Raw genomic sequence first — 18,011 nt, forward strand, 5'->3', positions numbered from 1 at the left:
ACAGAGAGCACATGGAAAGCTCATGTTGGGCAGTGATCAAGCACCTGAGCTCTTAACCACACCGTTCCAGGTTGTATTCCTGCCACTGTCATGGGTCACTAGGTGGCTTTTGTTAAGCTTGGGTAGCAGAGCTGGTCATGTGGTGGTGAGCATGAATTGTCCTCTTTGCTAAGCAGGATTTGAATTTGTATCATCAGAATATAGGAGGCTGTCTTATATATGTTGGAGAGGAGAGCTGGTCTTGTGGTAGCAAGCATGACTTGTCCCCATAGCTAAGCAGGGTCTGCCCTGGTTGCATATGAATGGGAGACTTGATGTGTGAGCAGTGGAAGAGATTCCCCTCAGGGGATGGAGCCACCACTCTGGGAAGAGCATCTAGGTTCCGAGTTCCCTCCCTGGCAGCATCTCCATGATAGGGCTGAGAGAGACTTCTGTCCTGTCTGCAACCTTGGAGAAACTGCTGCCAGTCTGTGAAGACAATACTGAGCTAGATAGGTCAATGGTCTGACTCAGTATATGGCAGTTTCCTATGTTCCTATGTACTGAGTCAGATCCATGGTCCGTCATGCTCAGTATTGTCTACACTAGGCCTGCTCAACTTCAGACCCCAGCTGTTTTTGGACTACAACTCCCATAATCCCTAGCCACAGTGGTCAATAGCCAGGTAGGGATGTGCGAACCAATCAAACCAGTTCGCCATTGAACTGGGCTGATTCGAGGACTTGCCCTCAAGCCAGACCAGGCCCGGTTCAGCTAGATCTTGAGTTGAATCCCCACGGACTGGCTCGGAGCAAGTTTGGGGTTTGAAAGGTTAGAATTTTGATGTAAACTACCCTGAGCCATTTTTGGAAGGGTGGTATATAAATCAAACAAATATAATATATATATTTTTAAGCTTACCAGTGGGTCCAGCAGTCTCTGGGGGGTTGCTGCCATGGCCGTTGGGGTATCTCTCTCTCTGGAGGTTCCCCTTCCCACACTGGCCTCCCCCGTCTTCTATGTGCCTATGGGCTGTTTCATCCCTCTTTGTGGTCACAGTGGCCATTTCAGGCAGGGCGCATGCCAGTAAATTTAAAAGAATTATATATGACATTTAGAACCCCGAAACAGCTTGAACTTGAGCCGAGCCGGCGTTCTAGTTTGGGGGCACAAAACTGAACATTCCTGGTCCGGTTCGAGTCAGGTCCAGATTTGAACGAGACTGAGCAAACCGGTTTTGTGCACGCCTCTATAGGCAGGGATTATGGGATTTGTAAACCCACATCTGCAGGAGGGCCAAAGTGGAAGAGCCACCGTCTACACTGACTGGCAGCAGCTTCCAAGGTTGCAGGCAGGAGTCCCTTCCAGCCCTACCTGGAGACGCTGGCAGGGATTGAACCTGAGACCTTCTGCCTGCAAAGCAGATCCTATACCACTGAGCTACATATGGGACACAGTCTACTGGAAGATATTCCCCTTAGGGGTTAGGGTCGTTGCTCAAGGTCAGAGCATCCGTTTTGCAGGCAGAACGTCCCAGGTTCAATCCCTAGCAGCATCTCCAGGTAGGACTGGGAGGGACTCCTGCCTGAAGCACTGGAAAGCCTCCTCCAGTCAGTGTACATACCACATTGACATGGATTCACACAACCAACTGAACCAATGTCGGTTACCCACATTAAACCTAGATTCCGACAACTGTTTGAACCAGCCAACTGTGATACATAAATGAGGGCAAGAGAAATCAAATGAGCCAAGGGTGCATTAAGTAAGGATGAGGCAGAATTCAAACTTTTAATAAGACTGCAGTGAGGAGCCAGTGATAAATAATTCAGGGCTACTGCCAGATTAAGCTCGTTCTCCCCTTTAATTCATTTCCACTTAACTATTTTAAAGCCTGAGCCTCCTCTGTCTCTTGAAATAATGAGGAAGAATTCTTGGCACAGGGTCCTCTTCCTCTCTCCTGGCTGTAAATGAATGCTCGCAGCCTTTTCTTGCCGGAGGAAATTAACTTGGGGTTCAGACCCTAGTTCAGCTGGGTTTGTTATGGAGGCAGTAGAGTGCCCATGGCCCTTGTCACCTTTCTTGCCAGCCACCTAATGGCGCAGGAGAGCTGGTCTTGTGGTAGCAAGCATGACTTGTCCCCTTAGCTAAGGAGGGGCTGCCCTGGTTGCATATGAATGGGAGACTAGATGTGTGAGCACTAGAAGATATCCCCTTCAGGGGATGGAACCGCTCTGGTGAAAGCAGAAAGTTCCCAGTTCCCTCCCTGGCAGCATCTCCAAGATAGGGCTGAGAGAGACTCCTGCCTGCAACCTTGGAGAAGCCACTGACAGTCTGGGTAGACAATACTGAGTTAGATGGACCAATGGTCTGACTCAGTATATGGCAGCTTCCTATGTTCCTATGACATGACTAGCAAGCCAGAGGTTGCCGGTTTGAATCCCCACTGGTATGTTTCCCAGACTATGGGAAACACCAATATTGGGCAACAGCAATACAGGAAGATGCTGAAAGGCATCATCTTATACTGCGTGGGGAGAGGCAACGGTAAACCCCTCCTGTATTCTACTAAAGACAACCACGGGGCTCTGTAGTTGCCAGGAGTCGACACTGACTCGGAGGCACACTTTATCTTTACCTTATCTTTCTTGTCATGTTGCTAAGCACACCTTCCCAAAATACCAGTAGTCACAATGCAGTAGGTTTGTGGTGGATGAAGTGGGGGCTTGTAGGACTGAAACTTTTGCTATGTCAAAACTTCCTTGCAGATTGGGGAGAAGGTGTCAGAGATGCTGATCCTCCGGTGATTATATCGGTGATTATTTATTGCATTTCTTTATATACCACCATATCCATTCCAAAGGGCTCAAATGGATTGTGTAAGCACTATGTCAGGAATTCCCCTTTCAGCATCTTCCAATATTGCTGCTGCCCAATATAGTACCAGCGGGGATTCAAACCGGCAACCTTCTGCTTGTCAAACAGGCAGTAAACAAATGCCTTGCTTTTCTTGACCAAAATCTTGTCTAAACCCCTACCACCTCTCCGTTACTGGCCTTTCCCTCCTGCCAGCCTTCCAGTTGTTTCTCAAAAGGAGAGGGAGGCAAACAAAATCAATGCAGAGAGCTCCTTTCCACTATCTCCTCAGTGGAAATGCTAAGGTATTAGCATCAATGCTTCTCCATGTAAGCAGAATCGGATTTCACAGACAGATACCCACAAGGGCGCACACAGCCAAGAGTCACTGGAGGCCAAGAGGGAAGAGGGATATTCACCAAATTGCATTTGTCAGATTGGAGGGAGATCTGGGCTTGTTTCATTGAGCAAATGAAATGCTTAATGACCTTAACGGCCATTCATTTGCCCCTCTGGTCATTGTGTGGCTGTTGTTTATAGAAATCTTCCTCGGTGCTGCTGGAATCGATGATTAAAACAGGATTGTTAATCAACTCATTAAATACTACTTAGAGTAATAATTTTGGATAATGGGAAATTTTAAGAGCATTAATGACAAACTGCAGCCAGGATGATGGAATGGGGAGAAGATTTAAATTCACAAACTGGGGCCTGCAATGGAAAGGGGAAAATGCCTTTTAGAGGTGGAATTAAAAAAAAGATAATTTGAAGAGTTCATGGGTGTGTTTGTGTGTGAAAAATGTCATACTTCCAGATGACCTGCAGATACCAAATCTTGAATACACAATCCTTGCCACTGAAATTAGCTGAATGAACTATTTATTACACCCGAATATCCTGTTTTTTTTTTAAAAAAATGTTACTAGAAATTCTGAATAATATAATCCTTGGATTTTAATGGTTATTGTTCTGAACAGATTTCTCACACTCAATAAGATCAATGATTCAAAAACAACATCATGCCTAAGAGAAGCAGAAGATCTTTCTCAGATTCAAATTTAACATACATGGATATATATATATTCAGAAATTGAATAAATTTTATATATATGAATGAGAGAGAGAGAATGTGTGACTGAAGTGGAAATCCTACGCATTTCAAACTGTACTTTTACTCCCTTTCCCATACACATTAAGAAGACATTCTATTGCATAACATTAATTTCTTGAATTTGCCTGTAAGTGAGACATATGCAAAATGGCTTTCCCTGGTCAACAATAGACCACATCTACTGGTAATAACAATGCACATAACAAGATAAGTTCAAGTCTCCAGAACCTTGCCATCTAAATGTCTCAGCACAAAAGATTCAAGGGGAAACAAGAGCCATCAAAGCTCCCTTGCACCCCATTATAGCTCCAGCTAGCATTAAACACAGATAGGATGCCATCTTCTAGCAAGTCAGAGCCTTGGTCCTTCTAGGTCAGTAGATTAGGTTGGTTCCCACAATTATGACTAGAATAGGAGAAGTCTCTTGCCCTAGTTCTGCAGCTGCTGCAAAATTCAGCAGCCAAGTTGGCCTCTAGGTCATCTTGAAGAGACCCAGAGACGCTCTTACCCTGAATTTCTGGGTTGAAGTCCAGGGTCTCCACAGCCCCTGGGGGCTCCCAAATCTTCTTTAGTCTGTCTTGAGCTGTGTGGTTGCCCTGCGGAGCATGATGATGCTTAATTTGCAGGAGGGGAGGGGGACCCTCCAAAGGCCTTTAGGTCCAGGCTCCAAAATTACTTCAGTGCACCTCTGAAGAGACAGACCACATTACACTGAATTAAAATAACTACATTGACTACCAGTAAGTTTCCAGGCAAAGTGCTGGTTATAACCTAGAAAGCCCTAAGTGGCTTACACCCAGGGCATTTAAGAGAGTGCCTTCTTCATTATGAGCCCCATCACCCATTGAGATCATCTGGGGAGGTCCATCTGCAGTTGCCAAAAACTCATCTGGTGGCTACTCAGAGACAGGTCTTCTCTGTTGCCACCCTGAGGCTTTGGAATGCACTCCCTACTGAAGTAAGAGTTTTCCCATCTCTGGCAGTTGCTTATTACAACACGCCTATTCACCCAAGCTATTAATTCAATGTTAATGTGATTTGAAGATTGTCTGAATGTTTGTTTAAATTTAATTGTTTAATGTTAAATGAGCCAGTGTGGTGTAGTGGTTAGAGTGCTGGACTAGGACCGGGGAGACCCGAGTTCAAATCCCCATTCAGCCATGAGACTTGCTGGGTGACTCTGGGCCAGTCACTTCTCTCTCAGCCTAACCTCCTTCACAGGGTTGTTGTGAGGAGAAACTTAAGTATGTAGTACACTACTCTGGGCTCCTTGGAGGAAGAGCGGGATACAAATGCATCATAATCATCATCATCAATAAAGCTATATTTATTATCTTGTATTTATTGTAGACCACCCAGAGACGCAAGCTTGGGAAGGTACAGAAATACCCTAAATAAGTAACAAATGAAATAAGTAGTTTGGGAGCTGTGCATGCATGAGTTAAAAACAAGGTGGATGGTACCAGTGATGATCATGGACTAAGCAGCAGCTGGTCCAGAAAGCTCCTTTCTACTCAGCAGCTGTATGCAGGTCTTTTAATAAGATAGGAGGGAAAAAAACCCAACCCACATACTCACAGCTGACACCTCCATCTTTGTTTTAAATTCACAAGCAAGCAGAAAACAGGAGCACACACAACTCCCCCCAGATAAGAGAAGGGTAAGCTCTGATGACTCCTGGTTTTAATGTGGGAAAATACATTCTTTGTCTCTCCCAACAGTCTTTGGAATATCCTAAACTCTGTTCTATACCTAACAAATTCCAGTCTAATTAAGCCTGCCTAACACCACCTGTGCTTTGTTTTAAGACTACTGGTCTTAAGGCTCCACCATCATACCTGCCTTTTCTCTCTCTCTTCCTTCATCTCCTTACCCTGTTTTGTTGAATGTCCACCTTGAAGAAAAGTTCTGTAGAACCTGGATGCTTGCTCCCTTATCCAAAACCTTGCCTTTTAGTTACTGCTAACAAAGTTATTCCCCAATGACATCTTTTGGATTTTCTTTTCTAACCAAGTAAGATGGCCACTTACAACTTTCTGTTTGCCCTGGATAGTCTCACACAGTAGAAATCTTATTGTGGATTAACCTGACATTGTACAAGGAAGGAGCAAATTATGGATTAATAGGCAGGCAGGCGGCATCTCTGAGATCCCCAAACAGCTGGAGAGCTGAGATGGTCTGAGATGAATCCAGAGGGAAAGAGGTATCTGTAGTTAATAATGTGCTTTGGAGAATATTGCTTCTGTCTTCCCAGTCTTTTCTCTTTGGGTCCTTGCTTATGTTAATGCTGTTTCATGAGTCTGATGATCCTGTAATTTCCTACCAATTTGCTCAAGATGGAGATAGAACTAATAAAATGTTTAATTGAAAACATTAATCTAATCGTGTGTTCATTGGTGCCTTATGGCTGAATACACGTTGATTCTTGCATTGTATCTTGAAGGGCACATACCTTTTACAGAACAAAGGGGCTTTCATACTTCTTATCCTTGGAGAACCCCATCTATACTGGCTGGTTCAGATGATCATCCATGATTTAGATGATCATCTCAAGATATTAGAGTTTGAAGTGCTCCTGAAGGTCATCTAGACCAATCCCTCTGCTCAGGTAGCCATCCAGTCTGTGTCTGAAAACCTCCAGCAAAGGAAAACTCGCCACTGCATGAGGCAGACGGTTCTGCCATGAGGCAGTAGGGTCCAACAGCCCATACTGTCAGAACATTTCTCCTACTCTCTAGCCTGAATCCATTGACTCTTCTCTAGAGGGACATCTGAACAGGTGCATGAAAACACAGAGTGCTGCAGAGGATTGTGGGACCTGTTTCTTGAGCTCATAGTACAACCAAATACAACAAATACTTGTATGCTGCTTTTCAACAAAAGTTCCCAAAGCAGTTTACAAAGATATAAATAAATAAAATGGCTCCCTGTCCCCAAAGGGCTCACAGTCTAAAAAAGGGAGATAAGGTAGACAACAAAAGCAGCAGCAGCCACTGGAGGGATGCTGTGCTGGGGTTGGATAGGGCCAGTTGTTCTTCCCCTGCTCAGTAAAGAGAATCACCACTTTAAAAAGGTGCCTCTTTGCTCAGTTTGCATTACAGAGGTGCTCTTACCCCTGGACTCTGGGGCTGAAGTCCTCAGCTCCTGGGGCCCCCCAAATCCTCTTTAGTCTGTCCTGGGTGCTGTGGTTGCCTAGCGGATCATGATGATGCTTAATTTGAAGGGATGGGGAGCCTCCAAAGGCCTTTAGGTCCAGGCTCCAAAATTACCTAGGTGTAGCTCTACTCTCACAGTCCATTCATGCAGGCCACTGCTCAGACCTCTTGCACCTCATTGAACCCCTACAAGAAAGTGTACCTAGAATATATCAAACATTCTTCTGCTTGTGTGGATTACAGGGGAAACAGAAGTCATGGGCAAGCTGTTTTCAGGAAGCTTGTTCATGATTCTCAGTCTTTTCTTTAAGGAACCACTGGTATGCTTCCATAGAATCCCAGGGGGTTCCCAGTACAGAATGCAGTTTGCTTTTCTTTGGCAAGCTGGAACAGTCTTGATGAATTAGGATCACAAAGGTGAAATAGTCTTAGGACATAGATGGGGCTCTAATTCATCATAAGCCTGCTTGGTTTTTTGAATCCTCCCCAATAGTCAACACACTTTACAATCTTTTCAGAAAATTTTCCGAGAGAGGGTCTCTGTACTTTCCTGCTGAAGTTTATTCCTTCCAAACAATCCTCCTTAGAGTTGATCTTCAGGGAATCTTTTTTCCTGTGTACTTAAAAAGAGCTGGAAGCTGTGATTCTGGCTGCAGCCGAGTGTCTGTTTCAGAAGCTAATTTTCACTTGTCAGATGTAATTTTGAATTGCATGGAGGTCATATGCTGTGACTGTATTTCTTTTTTTGTGAGATTTAATGGGCATTAGAAATACTAGCTCAGATTAATGGCCTGGTCCACCAAGGGTGATCTTTGTGTAGAAGCAGCTTACGCTTATGGAGGGGTGGTCTTGTGGTAGCCAGCATGAATTGTCCCCTTTGCTAAGCAGGGTCTGCCCTAGTTTGCATTTGGATGGGTGCCTACATGTGTGAGCACTGTAAGATCTTCCCCTTAGGGGATAGGGCTGCTCTGGGAAGAGTATTTGCATGCTTGCAAGCAGAAGATTCCAAGTGCCCTCCCTTGGGACTTGGAAACTTATCTGGAGAATTCTTATTCTCCGGATAATGCTGAGAGAGACTCCTGCCTGCAACTTTGGAGAAGCTGCTGCCAGTCTCTGTAGACAATACTGAGCTTGATGGACCAAGGGTCTGACTCAGTATATGGCAGCTTCCTATGTTGCATAGATTTGTATAAAGGCATTATTATATTAGCATTTTTATTCTCAAAACCCTTCCTAATGATCCCTACCATGGAAATAGATTTTCACACCTGTCACACACTGAGTTGACACTTTCAACAACCTCATCAGTGTATATGTGAAGTTGAGGGGGGTTGGGGGGGGTTGCCCCTATATGCATCACTTTATGCTTGCTTACATTGAACCACATTTGCCGTTTCGTTGCCCACTCACCCAGTTTGGAAAGATCTTTCTGGAGCTCCTCATAATTTGTTTTGGATTTACTGCCCCTGGATCTGGGGGCTCCATTTAGTTATAAGAGCCAGTAGTGACTGGTAGGTCTATCCTCCATAAAAAATCATACATTTTAAGGCTGAGGCTCCATTGCACAGTAACTGTATGTGTGAGGAACCAGGAAGAAGGCCACAGAGAAGCTTTTTGTTAAGACAGGTGGCCAGGAAAGACAGTGGGTGCTGATGGGGTGTGTGGATTTGCTTTTAATGCAGATTAACGTAGTGCAGATTGCGAGGAGTGTCTCAGTTGTGTGTGGATAGCAACACTATATCAGTGGCATAGCATCTTCAGCAGCGGCTCGTGTCCACAAATTTTGGTGGATCTCTGCCATCAGGGCTTTGGAACGCTCTCGCTGATGAAATAAGAGCATCTCCTTCTCTGCTTTTAGGAGGACCCTGAAGACGCACCTGTTTTCCCAGGCCTTCAACTGAGATTGTATTTTAAATTTTAATGTGTTTTTAACACATCAATTCTGTTTTAATTATGTAAACTGCCTAGAGATTTTTATACTAGATGGCATATAAATTCTATTATTATTATTATTAATAATAATAAAAATAATAATAAAATTGCTGCAGCCCCACCTACTGGCCACTGCTGGTCTTGGCAGCCACAGTAGCATGTCATCACACCACCTTTGCTGGCGTGCCCTCTGGTGCTGCTCCCCTGCAACTGGTATTCAGAGGTATCTCTGAGGCTAGAGGTGGCCTATTGCCATCCAGACTAGTAGCCACTGATAGACTTGTTCTCCATGGAATTTGTCTAAGCCCCTTTTAAAGCCACCCAGACTGGTGGCCATCACCACATCCTGCGGCAGAGAATTCCACAGGTTAATTCTGCACTGCTTGAAAAAGTGCTTCCTTTTGTCAGTCCTACATTTCCTGGCCATCGGTTTCATGGGATGATCCCTGGTCCTGGTGTTGTGAGAGAGGGAGGGAAACTTTGAATGGTGGGGCTGGTGGCAGCTCCCCCGACTGCCCCGTCCTCCATGGGGCCCCCAGAAGCAACGATAGATCCGCCCCTGCTCTAAATAAAAATGCCTGTTGATGGGAGACTCCATTTGAATGCATGTAGGTAGGGAACCCAAGACGTTGTTTGGCTACGTACTCCGCTCCTGAGAGTGGGTAGTCATGAGTACTGAGGTCAGGCAGACAAGGCAATGCTCCAGAAAGGACGCAGGTGGCAAAGGCAACCCAGTGTGATGACAACACAATCTTAGACATGAAGAGCGCAGTATGGGAGAGCTGGAAATCCAAAGATGGTTCTGAAGCAGCTGCTCTTAATTTGAGAGCAAAGCCAAGTTCTCTCTCTTCTCTGTTCTTTACTCCAAGCTTTCTTCCTTGAGCTGGATGCCTTCATCCCGAGGAAGGCCACAAGAAGACCCATCCCTTCTTGAGTGTTGCGAGTGGAATGCTTCAGCTGCTGAAATTCTTCTTTTCCTCTGGACTGGTTTTCTGTTGTAGCTGTCCTCCACCAAAACGTTCGCTTTTCTCCCCCGAAACAATCTACTGTCTAACATCTGTTCTGGGGGCTGTTTCTCAGTTAGCTCCCATTTCAGTGCCTCATATCTTCTGCCATTTTAAGAGGGTGCTAACATCTCTTTGCCACTTTATGTACACTGCTAATGACTGAATGGTACAATGTTCTTCTGCTAAATGGGTCTTGGGATCTTAAATCCTCTTTAATTACGAGGAAAACTATGACCTAACACATTCTAACTGAATTGGCAGATGCTATGAAACCTCTGCTGGCAACTTTGGAGTCCCAAAACTGGATTAATGCAGAACCTAGAATGGATGTCGTGTCTCATAGCAGGGTAAAACTATTGTGCAGTTCTGGCTTAAAGCTTCTTTGCCTTGCAACATATACTGTTTATCACTAATGATTATGACTCCCTGTTTCCTGCAATTAGGGAAGAGGAGAGCTGGCCTTGTGGCACCAAGCATGAATTGTGCCCTTTGCTAAGCAGGCATTTGCTAAATGCCCTAGTTTGCATTTGAATGGGAGACTAGAAGTGTGAGCACTGTAAGATATTCCCCTTAGGGGATGGAGCCACTCTGGGAAGAGCACCTGAGTGCTTGCATGCAGAAGGTTCCAAGTTCCCTCCCTGGCAGCTTCTCCAAGTTAGGGCTGACTCCTTCCTGCAGCCTTGGAGAAGCTGCTGCCAGTCTGTGCAGACAATACTGAGCTAGATGGACCATGGGTCTGATCAGGGGCGTAACAAGGTTGGAGTGGGGCCAGAGACAAAATTTTAAAATGGGCTCCCCGTCACTGCCTTCCTCTAAAAACTTTAAAAATATATATTCAAGGAAGCTTGGGCGGGCGTTGGGTGGAGGAGACATGTCTCTGCCCCCCCCCCCAAAGCAGTGGGCTCCGAGACAACTGTCTCCCCTTGCCCTATTATAGTTACGCCCCTGGGTCTTTCAGTCCAAGGCAGCTTCCTATGTATGTTCCCATTAGTTCTCTCTGCCTCATCTCATGTCCACATGTTATCAGATTATGCTGGGGTAAATGACCATGCTTTTGACATGTGTAGGAAAGGTGTGCTCTCATCCAGAGAGCCAGTGTGGTATTGTGGTTTGAGTGTTAGAGGTTTGAGTGTTAGACTAGGACTGGAGAGACTTGGGTTCAAATTCTCACTCAGCAAGGTAATTCTTTGGGTGATCTTGGGGTAGGGACTCTCTCTCACTCTTCCTATCTCACAGGATTGTGAGGATAAAATGCCGTTTGTATGTAATTCATCTGGTCTCTGACGCCATGACCTGGATCACACAATCATTCAAATCTAGGTTTAATGTGGGTTACCAACATTAGCATGATTGTGTGAACAAGGTGGTATATTGCCCAAGATGAACCTGAGATCTCCGCCTTGGCAGGGGTTCACACAATAGCATTAATGTCAGTATTCCACATGAAACCTAGATTGTTTCACAAATGTGTGAACCAGCCCCAGTCTTTTGTGTCAGAAGTCCAAGGACTGGGCTGGGCTGGAAGTTTCAATTGCCCTATTCACACGTAATTTGGAACCAAGGGGCCAATGAACCTGCGGTTCTGCTCTCCCCGCCTCCCGACCAGCCCCATGTGCTTACCTCTCCATGTTTGGACGAAACGGACAGGAACCGTACTTCAGCAAGGGAGACAGCAGAGAGGAGGGAGAACTGGCTGTGCAGTCTTCCTTCTGGCATGAAGGACAGCACCAACATCCAATCACAACTGGAGAGAGGAAGGAGCTTCCTCCCTCAAATCTGGTTACAGCCAATGCAGCCTGCAGTTCAGAATTCGGATGTACAGCAGGTAGCTGCACACTTCGGGTAGGATCAGCTAGACCAGCTACAGGCTGAGGTTTCAAATTGGAGTTGGGGAAGGGAAACCTTGAGTCGCTTTTCTGACCGAACTGGGTTTCACCCATTTGGACATACAGGGAAGTCAACCTCTGGCTCCTTTAACTCTGGTTTCCCGTTACGTGTGAGTGGGGCCCATGAATAAAGGACTAAAAATAGCATAGGCAAGGTACTAGTCCTGAAATCTGTTGTTTGCTTTCTTTGAACAACCATTCAGTTGACCTTTAGCGTAATGTTTGCTTTTGAATGGGCCTTTATAATAAGTTCCTATTTTGTTATTTGAACAATGCCTGTTTCCTGGGTGAGCTGCTAAGGAACATTATCTATCAATAGCAGAGGCACAACATGATTGATGCAATCTCTCCTCCTTGTTAAAAAAAGCAAGCAAGCATCTATTCCGCCTAAGAAGTCATCTTAGTGATGGAATGAAGGTTGATCAAAACGTTGCAGTATATTCCTGGTGTGCATGTGTTACCTAAGCTTGTGCCTGAGGATGGCGAGCATTCTAGCTACTTCTCATGTTTGTCTTGGTGGCTTCTGTCGCAAGGAGGAGGTGTGATAGGAGGGGAGGGATTTCAGTGTTGTGATAGCTTTTCTTTCTAAAGAGATTCCTGGAGTGCACCAAATGCAGCCCAGTGCAAAACCGTGGTTAGATCTGACAAGAGCTCAGTGTAAGAGTGCCTGCTTGGCATGCAGAAAGTCCCAGGTTCAAACCCTGGCAGCATCTCAAAGTACAGTTGGGAAAGACCATACCTGAACTCTTGGAGAGCTGCTGCCTCTACTCCAGGCCTGGAATACAAGCAACTAAGGTAAAGTGTGCCGTCAAGTTGATTTCGACTCCTGGCACCCACAGAGCCCTGTGGTTGTCTTTGGTAGGAGGGGTTGATCATTGCATCCTCCCATGCAGTATGAGATGATGCCTTTCAGCATCTTCCTATATCGCTGCTGCCCAAAATAGTACCAGCAGGGATTCAAACTGGCAACCTTCTGCTTGTTAGTCAAGCATTTCCCTGCCACACCACTTAAGGCGGCTGTACAAGTACTTAAAGCCCCATTCAAAAGCTGGTTTGGATCAAGGAATGGGTTAACCAAAAACATCACATGCATGTGTGAGCACTGCAAGATATTCCCCTTACGGGATGGGGCTGCTCTGGGAAGAGCACCTGCTTGCTTGCCTGCAGAAGGTTCCAGGTTCCCTCACGGGCATCTGCAGATAGGACTGAGTGAGACTCCTGCCTGTAGCCTTGGAAAAGCCGCTGCCAGTCTGGGTAGACAGTACTGAGCTAGATGGACCAAGGGTCTGACTCAGTATATGGCAGCTTCCTGTGTTCCTATTACTTCCTCATTGCTAGACATAATTCCAAGTTTGTTTCCTTGGTTGTGCTGCATTGTCCTCCATTTGATATCAGCTCTGACTTGTCATAATCATAATGGCTTATCATCACCCTTACATATCTTATGTCCCCTTCTTAACTTACTGTACAATCCTGACCATTTCTTGCCAAACTACACAGAACGGGAGATATTTTCCAAAAGTATACAGTTTTAAACTTGCATTGCCTAGGGTCCCCCCCCCTTTTTTTTAAAGCTTGTGCCTTTTATTGTTTCTTTCTTAACCCAGCTCTAACTGATATAGCATATTTTTTATTATTATGCTGACTGCAATGAACACAATACCCTGGATGCATCTTGCTGGCGTCTGGCACGGGCTTTGGGTAATTGCCTGCTACTAAATTTGCCTCTTGCTGTTATTTGGGGAGGGTGTTTGTGTGTGTTTGGCAGGGCTGGGGTGGAATTTGGCCCGAGGAATTTCAACTGGTTATTTGCTTTCGTTGCATGCATTTATTTATACATTATATTTTTTGGGGGGGGGGAATTGTTTCCCATTATTTCAGACCTCTTGTGGCTTAGCCACCAGTGTGCTTAAAAAATAAGATATAGAGGCGAGTCTCACGATTAGGGAGACCCGCCTTAAGGGGGTTTGTGGGGAGAAGCCACCGGTGATCACAATTGCAGCCCTGGGCGGCCGGATCAGCCACCCACACGACTGTGGCTCCATCATGGAGCCAGCGGGGGCTGCAGGGATTGGAGGCCATGTGGCTCCCGGAAGTTCCAGGATGCCCCTTGCAAGTGTGTGGGACATGCTGGAGAGACCCCCGAGCCTAGAAGGCTGCTTGTAGCCTCCTGCCCGGGGCGGGGGGGGGATCTTCTCATGTGTTGACGCAGCACGGAGCCCTCCGAAGGGCTGGGAGAGAGGCAGCCAGATGGGTCTCAGCTGAGAGCAAGTTCCACAGCCTGGGGGGCAACCACTGAGAAGGCCCTGTCCTGCGTGCTTGACAAACAGGCCTCAGCAGGTGTCGGCACGTAGAGCAGAGTCCTCCCCAGCTGGTGGGCAGATTCAGCTGGGAGCCGATAGTCCCAAAGGTATTATTTGCATAGGAGGTAGAGAAAGGCTACGCCAATCATCTTTTCCTTTTCACCATGTCCACATATTCTTCTGCAGCAAAGACACTGGGGGGAGGGGAGAAGTGGAAAGCTTTGCTTCTTGTCCCAGGAGTGGACCCACTCCAACCTCGCTGTGCCCTAGTCCTCCATATTATGCTCCATATATGCCCCTTGGGATTTATGGGGGCTATAGTTTAGGGGCAGGGCCTCTGCTTGCATATAGAAGTTCTCGGGTTCAACCCCTGGCAGCATTTCCGGGTAGAGCTGGGAAAGACTCCTGCCTGAAACCTTGGAGAGCTGCTGCTGGTCAGTGTTGAGTAATACTGAACCGAACGGACCAATGGTCTGACCCGGTTTAAGATGCCTTCCCATGTTCCTCTGAAATGCATTGCATTGTAAAAACTCTCATGGTTTTGGAAAACGTGGTCATGCAGAGACGAAAGAATGTGCTGCTTCTGGACGTATGGAAGTGCCTTCTGCTGTATTTGCCTCATCTGGGTAGGAGCAGCTCTTCAAGGATACAGGCAGGGGATCCTTTCAAATGGAGATGCTGAGAACTAATCTGAGGACCTTCTGCTTGTTCTCCCACTGAGTGATGGCTCCTGCTCCTGCTCCTTCATGCTGAACACAACACTGAGTGTATTTTGTTGTGCCTCAAGGGAGATGGAGGACTATCCCAGGGTTCTGTTGTAAGATGGCTGTGATTGAAATGGAGAGGCAACTTGATAGAAAACCTATTCGGGTGGGTGGGATGCAATCCAGGCCCTGTTCTCTGCTGCCTCTTATCAAGTCTGCTAATACTGCTCTAGGTTTATCATACAAAAAAACTGTATAATAAATTATGACACCAGATAAAAGTGCTTACTTCATCTAGAGAAAATCATATCTGTTTCCTGAATCAGTGGGCTGTATTCGCAGTTCCTGATATAAATCCATTACCCTTAATAGCTTTCCATATTAGAGTGATTCTCTCCCCCCTCACCACATTAAATATGAAGAGGAGGGAAGTAGATGAAAACACACCAAGAAAAGCTTACTGAAGATATCTGGTGGCATGTTGGCCTCTGTCGCGTTCAGTTCCTAATCTTGTTTTATGTTTTAACTACTTAGTAAAAGTAAAAGGTTTGATTGCGTCTTAGGAAAATGCAACAACTATTTTTGGAGAGCTGGTCTTGTGGTAGTGAGCATGAATTGTCCCCTTTGCTAAGCAGGATCCACCCTGGTTTGCATTTGAATGGGAGACCAAATGTGAGAGCATTGTAAGGTATTCCCCTTAGGGGATGGGGCCACTCTGGGAAGAGCATCTTCATGCTTGCATGCAGGAGGTTCCAAGTTCCCTCCCTGGCATCTTGAAGATAGGGCTGGGAGAGACTCCTTGGAGAAGCTGCTGCCAGTCTGGGTAGACAATACTGAGTTAGATGGGCCAATGGTCTGACTCTGTACAAGGCAGCTTCCTAAGTTTCTATGTTCCATTTGACAGGAGCTGGGTAGGATATGGTTGGACCATTCATACAGAGCATTTGACCAAGGTCGGAAGAAAAGCTGTCCTACCCAGCTTCTCCATTCTCCTACCTGTGTTCCCTCTAACAGGGCTTCCCAGATGTTGTTGACTACAACTCCCAGAATCCCCAAGTAAAAGATTTGGGGAGTTGTAGTCAACAACATCTGGGAATCCCTTTTAGAGGGAATACTGCCTCCTGGGAGCACACACACCTCCCAAACCTGGGTAAGATACTTGCCCCACCCAGTTTTCGCTTGTGTGAATACCCTCGTAGAATGCCAAAGGGGGTCTTTCCCAACGCACACAGAGTTGTGACCTAAATGCATTTGCGGTTGCTCCTTAGTTGGCCAAATCTGCCTTCTCAATAAAGGGACGCAGCTGGCGCACTAGCCAAAGCCATGCAAAGACACCCTGGCCATTATATACATGGCAGTGAGATATTATATATCATGGCTGTTATATATGGCAGCTTCCTATATTCCTATGTTCCAGTGACAAGTCCTTCTCCCAACCTTCCTTTATTTTTTACAAACGAAAACAGAGAAATTGCATTCTGTGATGAATTCCACAGACTCCACTTTTCCTTGAGCACCTGCAGGATCGTAGCATGAACAGGCAGCTCTGGGCAAGAGAGCAAAATAGGCATGACCTCTGTTTCAGGCACAGAAATCCTCTTTCTCAGAGCAGCAGCCGTAATGAACCTAGATCCAAATACATTTCTCACAGGTCACTTTTTCCAGAGGCATTCAAGGCAGACTGTATGATGCATTTCTTGGCTGGCTTTCAAGGAAAGGTTGTGTTTAGCCGGCACGTGTTGCTGCATTCATAGACACTGATGGTGGGTTTCCAAAGGATTGGCAACTCACACGAAGGGTAGCAGGTGTTACTTAGGCTAAATTGACCTTGAAATTGATTCCTTTATTTTATGACTTTCCGAAGGGAGATTAGTACTATTTCTTTCTTCCCTTGCTGTGTGAAACAATTTACATGGTAATAGACAGTAGGGACAGTCAAATAAATTGTGGGAAAGTGCTATTGTTCAGAGGGGGCAATATGGATCTCACTCACATTGATTTCTTAGCCTTGGGGATACACTGATTTGTAACATCTGGGAGCAGAAAGCCTAAATTTATTTCCTCTTTGAGACATATATACCGGGCAGTGTCATCTATGGCCAGATAGTTAGGAACATAGGAAGCTGCCTTACATTGAGTTGTCCCAACTAGCTCAGTATTCTCTATGCCCATGATTCCCAACCAAGACTATTCCAGATCTTGCTGAACTACAACTCCCAGCATCCCCAGCCACAATAAATTGTAGCTGGGGACCATGGGAGTTGTAGTTCAGGAACATCTGGAGGCAATGGAACCTTTTGGATGCAAGCAGGCAGGTGCACTTCCTAGGAAGGATGATCTGATAGTTACTCTGCAATGATCTTTCTTGCTGTACATCCATGTGCTTCTAATCTGAGCAAGGCCAGGTCAGGCCTCAGGCTATTATATCAGTCCCTAAACTAGATTTCCATATTCATTTGGGACAATCACAAATATATTTCAATTTCTGCTTCTGAAGCAAAGACAGAATAGGCTTGTTCACATGACCAGAAGCCGGGTAGAGGGTACAGCAGAGAATCTGAGTCAACTCCTTATTCAACAGAGAAACCCAGTTTGAGAACAGAGCTCAGGGAGGAGATCTGGAGACCATTAGCCCTGTTGGATCAGGCCAAAAGGTTCATCCCAGGGGCGTAACTTTAATATGGCAAGGGGAGACAGTTGTCTGGGGGCACACTGCCTTGGGGGAGGGGGCCCAGAGGCAAATCACATGACCGACTCCCCCAGCTGTGCACCCACCCGGGCTTCCTTCAGTTGTAATCATCCTCTGAAATTGATGTGAGTGGAGCTACCAGAACAGCATGTGTTTCTCTTGTACAATTAAATGACTTGCATCGTCCACAATTTACAAAACCTAGGATGATGTTCTGTTGTGGCACATAGAGGACACACACACACACACACACACACACACACACACACACACACACACTTTGTTACTACTGTTCAGCCTCATTTAAAATTACTTTAGTTCATGAGCTGAGCTTCAGTGAGTGGGGGGTCCATTTTAAAATCTTGTATCTGGTCCCACTCCAACCTTGC

General features: G+C 45.9%; 1 protein-coding gene across 12 annotated transcripts in view; it reads left to right on the top strand.

The window, feature by feature from the left end:
• Window positions 1–18,011, top strand: part of RBFOX1 (RNA binding fox-1 homolog 1) — a 1,664,339-nt gene that overhangs the window by 167,812 nt on the left and 1,478,516 nt on the right. The window lies entirely within an intron of this gene.

The sequence above is a fragment of the Hemicordylus capensis genome, chromosome 13 (assembly GCF_027244095.1).
Source record: "Hemicordylus capensis ecotype Gifberg chromosome 13, rHemCap1.1.pri, whole genome shotgun sequence".
Taxonomy (NCBI): Eukaryota; Metazoa; Chordata; class Lepidosauria; order Squamata; family Cordylidae; genus Hemicordylus; species Hemicordylus capensis.